The sequence below is a fragment of the Rhinatrema bivittatum genome, chromosome 1 (assembly GCF_901001135.1).
Source record: "Rhinatrema bivittatum chromosome 1, aRhiBiv1.1, whole genome shotgun sequence".
NCBI classification, from domain to species: Eukaryota; Metazoa; Chordata; class Amphibia; order Gymnophiona; family Rhinatrematidae; genus Rhinatrema; species Rhinatrema bivittatum.
The window spans coordinates 665550658-665565538 of record NC_042615.1 but is presented as its reverse complement, the minus strand read 5'-3'; the positions used below and the strand labels follow the sequence as shown (position 1 = coordinate 665565538).

General features: G+C 42.8%; 1 protein-coding gene across 8 annotated transcripts in view; it reads right to left on the bottom strand.

The window, feature by feature from the left end:
- MEF2C (myocyte enhancer factor 2C) overlaps window positions 1-9217 on the bottom strand; it is a 354211-nt gene extending 344994 nt beyond the window's left edge. For 3 of the 8 annotated variants that reach the window (XM_029573591.1, XM_029573607.1, XM_029573583.1), the window contains exon 1: window positions 9035-9217. The gene's annotated coding sequence lies outside the window, so the exon portion shown is untranslated. The remainder of the gene's footprint in view (window positions 1-9034) is intronic. The other 5 variants (XM_029573575.1, XM_029573567.1, XM_029573558.1 and 2 more) reach the window with 2 other exon arrangements.
- Window positions 9218-14881: the final 5664 nt, after the last annotated feature.

The following is a 14881-nucleotide window of genomic DNA, read 5'->3' as shown; positions in this document are numbered from 1 at the left end:
AACGATAAGAGAAACCCCACGAACAATTTAGTGGGGTTTTCCTATCAGTTTCAGGGAGCCCCCAATTTCTGATGATATTTTCAATCGTCAGAAGCACGATTCACATCCCTATTATGCATGCGTATGTTAATTTTTGAAAATTTACCCATAAGGATAGCCCTTTCATAACTGTTGGCACACACTGATATTTCTGCTAGCCATGGTTCTAAACTTATGTGCACATTGGGAGTTATTTTTGCTGAGGAATTATATTGGAACAAGAGGGATAAATATATTGAACTAATTGAGTTCTTGTATTCATTCAAAATGGAAACAGGAGGTTAGTAGTAGAATAGAGAAGCAAAGAAGTATTGCTAAATATGTAGAAATTTGGGAAAAAGCTGTGTTAATATTTCCGAGCTGCAGTATCATGAAGTGCCTGCGGAAATATAAAGAAATAGGCAAACTATTATGACAAATCAGAGAACATTCAGAAATATTTCAGAGCATTTAAATTAGTATTAATAGTGGTCCTGATTCAGAAAAGTGTAACTGTATTATATGTATAATATAAATCTTTACTGACATGGTCACTCTACACTATAGGGAAAAAATGTAAGGTGTTATTTTCTATCAAGTAAATTTTCAAAGGGCCGTGAGTGTAAAAAACAGGGGTTATGCGCCTGGCCGGGCCTTCTGCTCACCGCACACATTTTAGAATGGGCCCGGCCAGGCGCGTAACCCCTGTAACACACAGAAGTGCCGGGTCCTGAAAAAGGGGCAGTCTGGGGGGTGGGGTCTGGGAGGGGTGGGACAGCGGGCATTAGCTGCTTTGCCGGGGAAGCGTGTGCCAGCAGCCTGCTGGTGCATGGAAAATGCTTCTGCTCCGGAGGAGCAGTAAGTAGTAGAATTTAAAAAATTGCAGTAGCTAGGTAGGGGTTAGGGGTCGGGGTGGAGAGGGGAAAGGGGAAAGGGAAGGAAGGTTAGGCAGGGGGGTAGGGAAGTTCCCTGCCAGTCCGCTCCTTAATTGGAGTGGACTGGGAGGAAATTGGAAGAAAGCCCAATTGCGTTGCCATGCATAATTTGAATATTCCCCCCACCTGTGTGTGTGGGTCGTGGTTCGCCCCCAAATGCCTGGTTTAATTTGATCTTCAGTTTTGTATTTTTCACATTCTGGGCCAGATTTTCTAACCTACGCGCGGGCATAGATTTGTGCGCGCAACCCAGCGCGCACAAATCTACGCCTGATTTTCTAACATATGTGCGCAGCCACGCAGATGGTATAAAATCCGGGGTCGGGTGCACACTTGTGCACCTTATTTATTTTATTTATTTATTTATACAACTTTATATACCGACTTTCAAATATATATCAAGCCGGTTAACAATCATTGAATTTGCAGTACCAAATTAAAAAAAAACATTCTTCATAAAAACTAATCTAAGTTTACATACTTTTCTTAAGAAATACATAAGTAAAAACAAAAAACAGTAATATAAAACTAGCACATTTAAAAAAATAAATAAAAAATACAAACCCATCAGCCTCTATAGCCCACCAAAAAGTTACCCAGTCATCCCACATCGCTATTCTTTCAATGGCACGCTTCCCCAAATCACAGAACCTAACAAGAGATCAATTAATTTGGCTAAAGGCCTGCTGGAATAGCCAGGTCTTTAATTGTTTCTTAAAACTATTGATATTGTCCTCAAGACGAATATCAGTAGGCAAAGAGTTCCAAAGTTTGGGCCCTGCCAGGGAGAGAGACCTCTCTCTGACTGAACCCAAGCGAACCAATTTGGGAGATGGAATAGTTAGCAAAGCTTGTCCCAGTGATCTCAAGTTCCGAGCTGGCACATGTAGATGTAAAGAAGTGTTCAACCATTCAGAGTTAGAGCCGTAGATGGCTCTATGAATAAGTGTCAAACACTTGAACTGAATACGATAATGTACCGGAAGCCAATGTAACTTCATCAGCACAGGTGAAATGTGATCACATCTATTGGAATTAGCCAATAAACGAGCAGCCGCATTCTGCAATAATTGCAGAGGGCGAATAGTAGAAAGTGGGACACCCAAAAACAAAGCATTACAATAATCTATTTTCGGAAGTATCAAGGCCTGGAGTACAATTCGAAAATCATTCGTGTGTAGTAAAGGCTTCAATTTTCTTAAAACTCTTAATTTATAGAAGCCATCTTTTAACGTAGCTTTAATAGATGCTTTCATATTTAATTCAGAGTCCAGAATGAAACCTAAATCTCTGACCTCATAAAGAAACTTAAGAGTTGATGGAAGAGTGGTAATATCTGCTTTTTTATTCTCAGAAACCTTATTAGAAATAAAAAGAATTTCTGTTTTTGAATTATTTAAGGCTAGAGACATATGAGTCAACAGCTGTTTAATTGACGTAAAATAGATATCCCAAAGTTTTAACGTATCCACTAATGAATCTTTTATGGGAATCAAAATCTGGATATCGTCAGCAAACAAATAATAGACCACACCCAGTCCTGATAAAAGTCTACATAACGGGGCCATGTAGACATTAAACAGGGTTGGAGAAAGCGATGATCCCTGAGGAACTCCCGTTTGGAGATCAACCGTTTTTGAATTGGTTGTTCCTAGCTGAACCACATAAGATCTATTGGTGAGAAAGGATTTAAACCAAGCCAAAGTGGTATCAGCGAGTCCCATCTCTTGAAGTCTTAAAACAAGTGCGTCATGACTAACAGTGTCAAACGCCGCTGAAATATCTAGTAAAATCAATAAATAAGAAGTATTCTGGTCGAATCCTCTTTGAATGGTGTCACACAATGAAATCAAAAGAGTCTCAGTATTATGGGCCTTCCTAAAACCATATTGTGCTGGATACAGTAATTGGTGATCCTCCAAATATTCCATTAATTGTCGATTCACCACTTTCTCCAAAAGCTTGGCCAAAAAAGGAAGTATTGAGATTGGACGATAATTGGCCAGCATTTCAGGATCTAGATGTGCTTTTTTCAAAATGGGTTTAACCACTGCGTTTTTCAGACAATCAGGAAAAACACCTTCTTCCAATGATAGATTTACTATGTCTGCTAATGGTTTGGCAATAATATCTTGCACTAACTTAAGATATTTAATGGGCATCTTATCTAAGGGATGTTTGGCAGGCTTCATTTTTTTTATTACATTAAGAATTTCTAGAGAAGAAACTGATTCAAAAGATAGCCAACTTACTGATGGATTCATTGGTAAGATAATCTTATGAGAATCTTGACTATTAACCTCTTTTAAAACAGTTAAAATTTTTTCCTTAAAAAAGAGAGCAAACTCATCGCTCTTTTCTTTTAGGTTAGAGGACCCAAAAGAAGACTTTCCTTTTAACTGGGTAAGCTCGGATACATATGAAAACAGCAACCTCGAATTAAATTGAAATTTATGAATTTTTTCCGAGTAGAAATTACGTTTAGCGCTATTAATAGCTTCCCTATACTCATGAAGAGCTGATTTATAGTTACCTAGAGAGGTATCATTACGCTGTTTCCGCCAAATCCGTTCAAGTTTTCTTAACCCTCTCTTACGATCCTTTAGTTGGGCAGAAAACCATGGGGTTTTGGATTTACCATGTAGAGGGATCACTTTTGTACTGACAGGCTTTCCTCGTTCCCTCCGAGGCTGCTCCAAAATCGGAGCGGCCTCGGAAGGTACTGTCCTTTCGCCCCCCGCACCTTCCCCTCCCTTCCCCTATCTAACCTGCCCCCCAGCCCTACCTAAATCCCCCCCCCACCTTGATTAATTAAGTTGTGCCTGCCTCCGGGCAGGCGTAGTCTGCGCGGTCCAGCCGAGTGCAGGTGCGCGATTCCCCGGTCTAGCAGGCCTTCGGAGGCCTCTGGCCATGCCCCCGCCCCGCCCCGGACCGCCCACGCCCCGCCCCTTTTTTCAAGCCCCGGGACATACGCGCGTTCCAAGGCTTGCACATGTCGCCGAGCCTATGCAAAATAGGCTCGGTGCACACAGGAGTGGGTTTTCGGGGTTACGCGCATAACCCTTTGAAAATCCGCCCCTCTGTGGGCCAGATTTTTAAATCTACATCCCATTTTATAACATGCGCGCATAGCCGCATGCATGTTATAAATGCATGCAAGTGCCGGCGTGCGAACCTCCGTCACAACCACTGTGCCGGAGGCCTCGGTCCTGCCACTGTCCGCCACGCCCACGGCCCGCCCACTCCCCACCCATTTTTTCAAGACCCGGGATATACGCGCATCCCGGGGCTTGCGCTCCTTGCTGGGCCTATGCAAAATAGGCTCGGCGTGCGCAGGAGTGGGTTTTTGGAATATACGAGCGTAACCCTTTGAAAATCCGCCTCTGTGTCTATGAAAAAAACCTTAATAAATCAGGCCCTTAATTTGGCCACAGTTTTGGATACCTGTAGATATTTATGTTGCATAAGAACATAAGAACATAAGAAATTGCCATGCTGGGTCAGACCAAGGGTCCATCAAGCCCAGCATCCTGTTTCCAACAGAGGCCAAAAACCAGGCCACAAGAACCTATGATTATAGTGCTGGTTTAGAAAAATGCTTTTTAATTTCTATTATTTCCACTGATTTAAAAAGATTTCTCGGTACAATTATAAAAGCAGAAGCCGATCCAGTTGGCTGTGTAGCAATGAAGAGAACGAGAATCGGATGATGAAAAAAAGCCCTTTATTGAAATATGCTCAAATTTTGTTGATGCATTCTGCAGTTACACACTTTCTAAGTATGTTTGACGATGAAAACTGAATGAGGTCACTTTCACTTATGGTGCTACGTGGCAATACCACATATCCAAGTAGAGTTTCATGACACCACAGGAAAATATCTAAGCATGACATTGTGCCATTGGCCCTGCAGGCATATCATAAGTCCTGCCCAAATTGATTGCCCCTGAGGCAGCTCTGTATAAAAGAGCGAAACTCGCGCGAGTCGGGCATATTTCAATGAAGGGCTTTTTTTCATCATCCGATTCTCGTTCTCTTCATCGGTACAATTATAACCACAACACTATGGAAAGCATACTGATAAAATAAATGTTTGTCTCTTCCACAATAAAATATTTAAAACTCATCTATTGTATATTGCTCAAGTATCTAAAGTGTCAATCAAGCAACTGTGATGAAATTTTGTGAAGAGAAATTCACTTCTGATACTTTTGTTAAATACAGTTTTGCTCCTCCAAAAGGACACAGTGGCCTTGATTTTCAAAGTGACCTATATGCATTAAGGCCCTGCTTTATGTGCATAAGTGACACTTTATAAACCAATTAGAGGACTGTGCCTGTAAAAGTATGCTGGACACCCCTTTCCGCACATACTTTTACCCAGCTGGGAAAAGATTCTCTGGGGGGGCGGGAAAAGCATTTTTGACTTTCAAAAGTGCATGTGTGGGTGCACATGCCAAGGCAGCCTGCCAGTTCCCAAAGTGAACTTCACAGCGTGTGCATCGGGCTAAAGCACCTGCAGACTTTCGTCCTACATGGGCTGTTTGAAAATTACCCACATCAATATTAAACCATTCTGGAACATCTTAATCAAGAACATTTTCAGCCAAACCTTACAAATGAAAGCATGAGGTCTAGACAATCCATAATAATTCTTTACTGTGATGTTGTACCATGAGGTGTTTATTATTATTTACTGTAGTCGTTGACAGTCCAACAGAACCAGAGGCACGTATACGAAACGGTTCCAGTATTGACCAGAAAAAAGATTAGGAAATAACTTCTAAAAGCAATCACTTTTTATTAGTGCATGTGTGCATGTTGGTAACAGTTTCAGTACAAAGCATCAACATTTTTCTGCTCTTGTGGTATTTTAGAACAAGTAATCTTTCTTGACTCCATGTCCCTTCCTGATAGACTTAGGAGTAGATTTTCAAAAATCGGCACGCACACATGGACGCGCGTTTTTATAACATGCGCCCGCTGGCGCGCGCATGTTATAAAATTCCAGGTCAGCGCGCACCAACGGGGTGTGTGTGTGTGTGTGTGTGTGTGTGTGTGTGTATAATTTTGCAAATACGCACGGCAATGCATCGGGGCATTCACCAGTTCCTTCCCAGTCCACTCCAATTAAAGAGAGGACTGGAAGCGAACTTCCCAACCCCCTACCCAAACTTCCCTTCCTCTCTCCTGCCCTCCCCCTATCCCTATCCTAGCTACCCGTATTTTTTTTTATTTTACCTTGTGCTCCTGCAAAGGAGCAGGAGCAAGTTGGGTGCGCCGGCATCTTGGCGACGCGCAATCCCCCGGCACAGCAGCAAATGGCCGCTGTACTAGGCACCTCTAGCCCCGCCCCGTCCTGCCCCCAGACCGCCTCCTTTTAAAGCCCCGGCACTTACACGCGTCCCGGGGTATTTACGCACGTGGCCAGGCCCATTTTAAAATGGGCCCGGCGAGCGTAAGGACCGGCCACGTGCATAGACCCCGGGATTTATGCGCGTCAGGGTTTTAAAAATCTACCCCTTAATTATCTAGAATGGTGAGTTTTTCACTAAAAGTACTTCCTTGATTTTTTGATCAAATATGCTTATCAGTTTGTGCTTCAGACATAACGACTAGCAGGGGTTAGCTGAATTATTTAGATTCTGGTCATAGCAGCTGGCACTGACCAATATTTTGGGAATAGTCTTGTACTGTTCCGTGAACTATAGACAAAATGATAAGTGCTTGACATATTATTTCCATTTTTGTTGTTTAACAATAATTTAACATTAATTTGGCTCTCACTGGAATTATGCCTTCTTTACTTTCCTAAGAATCAGTTAAATCTCATGAAAAATAAATAAGGCAGAATATATCTGCGTGCATAAGGAAACCTTCAATTCATTTTTATTTTTTGCACAAATTTGTCATACAACTTTATTAATCAGTATGTTTGATCTCTTATTGAGCATAGTGTTCTCCCCAATGCTAGACATAATTATATAAAATACAAGCATTTTTCTGTGGTTGTAATGGGCAGAAACATTGCTTGTGCAAAGGTGCTGGACATGCCCTGGACTTTTATGGACACTGGGAGTGTTTCAGTAGAGGAGGCAGAGCAGGCAAATATACAAAAGTAAAAGGTGTTAGGGGATATTCAACAGCCAAGAACATAAATCCTTCACAATCTGTGTCCATTCTCATTAAGCAACTTTAAGTAGATATTCTGAGAGTTAGGTTCTCATAATTTTATGTGTGGAAAAACTCACAGCGGCAACTGCCCATGTTTTCACTGTTCAAGTTACTGAAGTCCTGGCCAGCAGATACCATACATGTCTATTCCATTAACATGCAACAAGAAAGTGAAAAGGCTGGAAAACTTTAATGTGAAGGTACAGAATGAGGAAATACATTTACTATTTATGATTTCAAATGATCTCAGTCCACCTTTGTCTGTTTACAATAGATTATCCTCTGTCCCGGGTCCCTTTACATACACATATATTCTTGTCTCATGTGTCCCTCCCTCAATAAATTAAATGGACATTAATGGAAAAAGCTGGGCACAGGGATGTGTGCTCCTTATTGGGCTTGTACTCTGTCGTAGCACGGCATTCTGTGAGACAGCTTCAGTATATAAATGCCGTTAAGCTTCTGCATATTCTTTAATTTCGACCATCTTGTTGGAAAACCCAAAATCAAGCTTAAGTGACTTGCACTGTATTTTCTCTCACAAGTAGCCACAAATGGAATAACAAAAGCAAGTTCCTGGAAAGCCAGATTTGTTGTTTAGAAAGTTTGCAAGAGTCCCATGGTCTGAATATTATACACAATTTAAGTAGGCTATCAAAATCCTAGAATGAAATTTTAGTACCTTGTGCAGCTCGTGGTGTCTAACCTACATTATATTAAGTTGTCCTGCACAGTTGGTTGTAAGATAATAGTCTATAGATTTATTTGTATGTTTTGAACATTCATGACTAGGGCTTGCCTGTCAATAAAAGAAAGTCTGATTGTTTGATTTGATTAGCGTTGTATGTGTCTTTCAGGCTCTTTGCTAGAAATGGTCTACTTGGGTGCTTGTTTTAATACATTTTCAATTTAATACAGTGTTTTATAGAGCACACTACATGTCAGATGAATTAATTTTTTAAAACAGAACAAGAACCAAACATCTTCAACAAAGGTCTCCTCTGAGCATTCCTGTTTGTACATTAATTAAGATCTGATTGGGAAAACAGATATGTTTCCCCGAGTTCAAACGTAATAGTGTAATATTTATTAACTTTTTTCTTATAAAATAAAGTTACTGTGTGCGAAAAAAAAATCTAGGTATCCAAACTATGACTTAGTTTTATAAAAATCTCCAAAGAAAAGTCCTCTAATTAAATATTCTTGTGATATGCTTATTACCCTGCTTTAGTTTAACAGGATGAAAAATTAAACTCCACAAAGATTTCATGTTCAGGAGAGTTTTCAATAGAAAAATCTGCCTGTGCAAGAACTAAAACATTAAACGGTATCTGAAAGGTACTGTTTTTTTTTCTTTTCTTTTCAATAATGGATAAATAATATAAAATTTGGCTAAAATGAAAAGTAATGTTTTAATCAAAGTGGTTCTACTGCGCCTCCTTTGGAGGTTAGCCTGAAGAAATACAATTTTCCTTGAAATAGTTATAATAGCTGTAAATAAATATGCATGTACTTAGATATTATATAATTAGATACAGTCATATGTTAGAAGATAAGCGTATATACAGATCTATGAGGAGCTCACTGTTTTGCTCTGGTTAATTCCTCTGCTGCTAGTGTCACAATTACATCAAAGATATCCAGATAATATAATCTTTCCCTTCAAAAACCTTGTTCTAAATGACCTTATCTCTTGACAGTGAAACTGCAGCACATCGCTTAAAGAAATATAGTGCACACCCTTACTGTACAGCAGAACAGAGGCAACCGACACACTCCAAATGCTGTCCAACAAAGATCTGACAATCTGTAGCCATAACTGGAACAGGGGGTTTTGCTGTTTCGTAGATATCAGAGCAACATTTAGCAGCATAACTCGATTTCTCTTAAAAAAGAATCAAACTCACCAGCGCCCTGCTTCTCCAGGAAGTTGCACCCTGCAGCACCTGCTGAGGGCTTCGTGGCTCAAAACCTGACAGGTAAAAAAATTCCTGTAGAATAAAGCCAGACCAGCTGGCTTTGAACAGAAACCCCCCAGGTTGGGTTGTGTTGGCCTGAGCCTCCCTCTACTATAAGAGAGAAATTTTTTTTTCTCTCCTGAAGTTGTTGACCCGTAAGATGCATGATCCCCCTGCACAAGTGTCTGGAAGGCCTGCGTGCACCTGCTCTTGTCACTCTGGGCTAAATTTAGCTGTGAAAGGTATCACTGACAGCCAGACCTTTGTCAGCGCTGGCGAAAGAACACAGGATTACAGCTCCCGCCCTTGCAAAATATGCAGCCAGTTCAAATGGAAAATATCAAATCCATAGTCATATCCAAATATCACGCCTTGAAAAGAATGAAACTGCTTTCAAATGGGAAAGGAAGCTTTCCCCTCTAATGCTGACTTGAACATTTTCTTTCCAGAAGTAATCCCAGGGTTTTTTTTTTGTGTTATGAATTCTGCTTAGACGTTTTCTAATGGAAAGAGAGCCTATGACTTTCTACAAATGATTAGATTGTATTACATATTGCCATTTGTTTGCCTTTCTTTTCACTAACTCTTTTGTCCTTGTTTATTTGAAGACGTCAATAGGGTATAGAGCATTTGCTAAAGGAGACCTTGGTAGTACTCCCAGAATTAGAATACATGGAAAGTGCTAAGTGACCAATAGGTCAATTTAAACTTTCACATGGTGGTTACATACCGGTTCGAAAATTCCTGTAATGGGTATTTTTTTTTCCTCTTATGGGAAAGCACAACTGATGTCATTTTTGTGTTGTTTTTTTTAAAGTATATTTTATGGTCCAAACATTCACTCAATCTAGGTATGATGGGACACATAATTACTACATAGTGAGCTAGTAAAATGGAATTTAAAACCAATGCAGAAAGATATTTTGTATTGTTTCTGCTTTATTATACTTTCTCAAGGTAAGCAAAGATGAGGAAAACAAAACCAGTTGACAAATAAGAAGAGAAGGAGAGTAGGCAGGCCTGCTTTGGTTCGGTAAGCAGCAGTGATCAGAAATGGAAATCTTTCAGGAAGAAAAATGAAGAACCCCTCCCCAGGAAAAACAGCCATGTTACAGTGTGAAAGCTGTTGCAGGGTAGATGTGGACCCTTGGGCCGGTCTTGCAGAGTGAGGTGGAACGGTGCTCTGCTGAGAGGAAGAAGACCGGTGGGCGGAGTCAGGTAACACAGAGATACGGAGTCTTCACCCTGGAAGCCTGCGGATCCCCCGAGAGGAGCTCGTGAGGTCCCAGACCGCTGGGACTTAGGAGATCACTGGAACCAGTAGAGACCACCCTGGAAGTCTGCGGACCCCCCGAGAGGAGCTCGTGAGATCCCAGACCGCTGGGACTTAGGAGATCAAGCGTGGAGATGAAGAACAGTCTGAGGTTGAGACAGGCGGCAAAAGAAGAAACCAGAAGCAAGCCGAAGTAGGAGCCAGGAAGTCCAATCGAGAGTAGCAGGAATGACGGGGTGGAAGGCAGGAGAAGCGGGAGCAGGAGCAAGGTTACCAGGAGCGGAGGCAGGACCGAAAGCCAGGAGCAGGATCAGGAGCAAGACGACTGCAACAGAACCAGGAGTCCAAGGAACAGGAACGCAGCAGCAGTAAGCAGTCACGAAGAGGAACCTCGTTGCAAGGTACATGATAACCGAGGAGTAGAGATGTTCTCATAGTATTTCGTTCATTAGGTGTTGGAAGATGGCGGGGGCATTGCATAGGCTGAAAGGCCTATGCAATGCCCCCTATGCAATGCTCATCCCTGGAGTTGAACGCCATCTTCCGTTCGTCACCTGGACGAATACGAACCAAATTGTAGGCCCCCCCGTAGGTCTAGCTTTGTGAAGATCTTGGCCCCCTGTAAACGGTCCAAGAGTTTGGGGATCAGTGGAAGGGGGGAGCGATCACGCTTGGTGATAGCATTTAGGCCTCTGTAATCAATGCAGGGTCTTAGGGAGCCATCCTTCTTGCCTACAAAGAAGAAACCTGCTCCTGCAGGTGACTTTGAGGGCCGAATGAACCCTCTAGCCAGGTTTTCGGCTATGTACTCCGACGTAGCTCGTGTCTCAGGTAGCGATAATGGGTACACTCTCCCGCGGGGAGGTGTGGCTCCCGGGACCAGCTCAATAGCGCAGTCAAAGGGACGGTGCTGTGGTAGAATCTCCGCTCTTTTCTTTGAGAAGACATCAGCAAAATCGGCATAAACTGTCGGAAGTGCCACTGAAGTATGTAGAAGCGGTATGCACGGTGCTCGTGGAACTTGTAGGTAGTTCTGGAAACAGTAAGGTCTCCATCCAGCTAACTGCAGTATATCCCAGTGGATTACTGGAGAGTGTTGCTGCAGCCACGGTAGACCAAGGATTACCGGATGAACGGCTTTCTCCAAAACCAAGAAAGAGATCCTTTCAGAGTGAAGAACCCCGGTCTGAAGTAGAAACATAGAAACATAGAAACATAGAAATGACGGCAGAAGAAGACCGAATGGCCCATCCAGTCTGCCCAGCAAGCCTCACACATTTTTTCTCTCATACTTATCTGTTTCTCTTAGCTCTTTGTTCTATTCCCCTTCCACCCCCACCATTAATGTAGAGAGCAGTGATGGAGCTGCATCCAAGTGAAATATCTAGCTTGATTAGTTAGGGGTAGTAGGGGTAGTAACCGTCGCGATAAGCAAGCTACACCCATGCTTATTTGTTTTACCTAGACTATGTTGTACAGCCCTTGTTGGTTGTTTTTCTTCTCCCCTGCCGTTGAAGCAGGGAGCTATGCTGGATATGCGTGAAGTATCAGTTTTTTTCTCCCCTGCCGTTGAAGCAGAGAGCCATGCTGGATATGCATTGAAAGTGAAGTATCAGGCACATTTGGTTTGGGGTAGTAACCGCCGTAACAAGCCAGCTACTCCTCGCTTTGTGATTGCGAATCCTTTTTTTCTTCACCCCTGTCGTTGAAGCTATGCAGGATATGCGTGAAGCATCAGTTTTTTTTTTTTTTTTCCCCTGCTGTTGAAGCAGAGAGCTATGCTGGAAATGCGTGATGTATCAGTCTTTCTCCCATGCCGTTGAAGCAGAGAGCCATGCTGGATATGCATGGAAAGTGAAGTATCAGGCACATTTGGTTTGGGGTAGTAACCGCCGTAACAAGCCAGCTACTCTCGCTTTTTGAGTGCGAACCCTTTTTCTTCTCCCTTGCCGTTGTAGCAGAGAGCTCTGCTGGATGTGTGAAGTATCAGTTATTCTTCTCCCCTGTCGTTGAAGCAGAGAGCTATGCTGTATATGCATTGAAAGTGAAGTATCAGGCATATTTCTCACCCCTTGTTTTATGTAAACCGACATGATATGAACTTCCGTGAATGCCGGTATAGAAAAACACAAATAAATAAATAAATAAAAATATTTGGTTTGGGGTAGTAACCGCCGTAACAAGCCAGCTACTCCCCTCTTTGTGAGTGCAAATCCTTTTTTCCATTTCCTCTTGCTGTTGAAGCTTAGAGCGATGTTGGAGTCACAGTAAGCATGTGTATGTTTATTGAATAAGGGTATTGTGTCAGTAGCCATCATTCTGGCGAGTCACCCTCTCTTCATTGGCGGCCTCTTGACTTTATGGATCCACAGTGTTTATCCCACGCCCCGTTGAAGTCTTTCACAGTTCTGGTCTTCACCACTTCCTCCGGAAGGGCATTCCAGGCATCCACCACCCTCTCCGTGAAGAAATACTTCCTGACATTGGTTCTGAATCTTCCTCCCTGGAGCCTCAAATTGTGACCCCTGGTTTTGCTGATTTTTTTCCTACGGAAGAGGTTTGTCGTTGTTTTTGGATCATTAAAACCTTTCAAGTATCTGAAAGTCTGTATCATATCACCTCTGCTCCTCCTTTCCTCCAGGGTGTACATATTTAGATTCTTCAATCTCTCCTCGTACGTCATCCGATGAAGATCCTCCACCTTCCTGGTTGCCCTTCTCTGTACCGCTTCCATCTTGTCTTTGTCTTTTTGTAGATACGGTCTCCAGAACTGAACACAGTACTCCAGGTGAGGCCTCACCAAGGACCTGTACAAGGGAATAATCACTTCCCTTTTCTTACTCGATATTCCTCTCTCTATGCAGCCCAGCATTCTTCTGGCTTTTGCTATCGCCTTGTCGCCTTGTTTCGCTGTCTTCACATCATTAGACACTATCACCCCAAGGTCCCTCTCCTGCTCCGTGCACATCAGCCTTTCCCCCCCCATCGAGTACAGTTCATTCGGATTTCCACTCCCCATATGCATGACTTTGCACTTCTTGGCATTGAATCTCAGCTGCCATATCTTCGACCACTCTTCCAGTTTCCTTAGATCCCATCTCATTCTCTCCACTCCTTCCGGCGTGTCCACTCTGTTGCAGATCTTAGTGTCATCCGCAGGAAGTCCAATCGAGAGTAGCAGGAATGACAGGGCGGAAGGCAGGAGAAGTGGGAGCAGGAGCAAGGTTACCAGGAGCGGAGGCAGGACCGGAAGCCGGGAGCACGATCAGGAGCAAGACGACTGCAGCAGAACCAGGAGTCCAAGGAACAGGAACGCAGCAGCAGTAAGCAGTCACAAAGAGGAACCTCGTTGCAAGGTACAGGAAGGATGCAGACACCGGCTTATATCGTAGCCGGCGTCTGACGTCATCAAAGGGGGCGGTCTGCGGTCCGGCGGGAAAAGCCCTTGAAATTGGCCTTTCCCGTGCGTGTGCCTAGAGGGGGAGGAGTCAGCTTGGAAGGCTCGGCGGCATCTCCCTCGTGGAGACGCCGCCGAGAGAAGGCCCGATCCGGGCCTGTAGACTGCACGTCCCGCTGCTGGACCTCCGGGGAGACTGCAAAGCCCCGACTCTCCCGCGGACGCCGCCGGGTGGCGAAAGGTAAGGGCCCGGTCGCAAGGCTTGCGACCGGGACCGCAACAAAAGCAAACAAAAAAAAGATAAATAATCCAACAGAAACAAAAAATCTTGGTCTCGACGAAAGTGAAACATGACAAAATTACATTAAAGTACACCATATCACAGAAGTTGAAATACCTTAAATGCTATTATTATTAAATTAATCTTTCTCTGATCAGAAGAGGAGGATCTCTTTCAGATCTGCTAGCTGGTGTTCCCATCCTGCCACCTCTTTCTTTCACAACTCTGCCAAATGTTGCTGGTGTTGGAGCTGTAGGAGTGGGGTGGCCATGAGGACTCCAGGAATGGGAGAAACAGTAGCTTACCATGAATTCTATCATTTGTCCATAACAATGTTAGCTTTTAAAACTTTTCATGATGGAGGGCCCAGCTATTTATCAAATCTGATTAAGAAGAATGTTCCTTGTCTGCAGCTTTGCTCATCGGAACAGTGATGAGTAGTAGCTGCCACTATGAAAGAGATACAACTCCAAGAGGTGCCAAAGCAAGTGGTTTTTCTCACTGGGCCTTTACTTTGGAATAGTTTACCCTTGTCTGTTCAAGAGGTTGCTGATTTTAACGTCTTTAGGGAATAAAGCCTATATTTCACCCAGGCATACAGGACATGAATATATTTTAGTATTGTGGTCAGGAGCACATAGGTTTAGTGTGTTGTTTTAATTTGCTTTTTAAAATTCTTATAGTGTACTGTGTACTTAAACGTATATTTTAGTTGATGTAATATACTCAGATTATATTGTTTGAATGTAAGGAATATAAGTACCTTGTAAAAAGTTACTGCAAAAGATGGAATAAACATGTTTCAAATGAATAAACAAATAAATAAAATTGTGACTATGACATTGT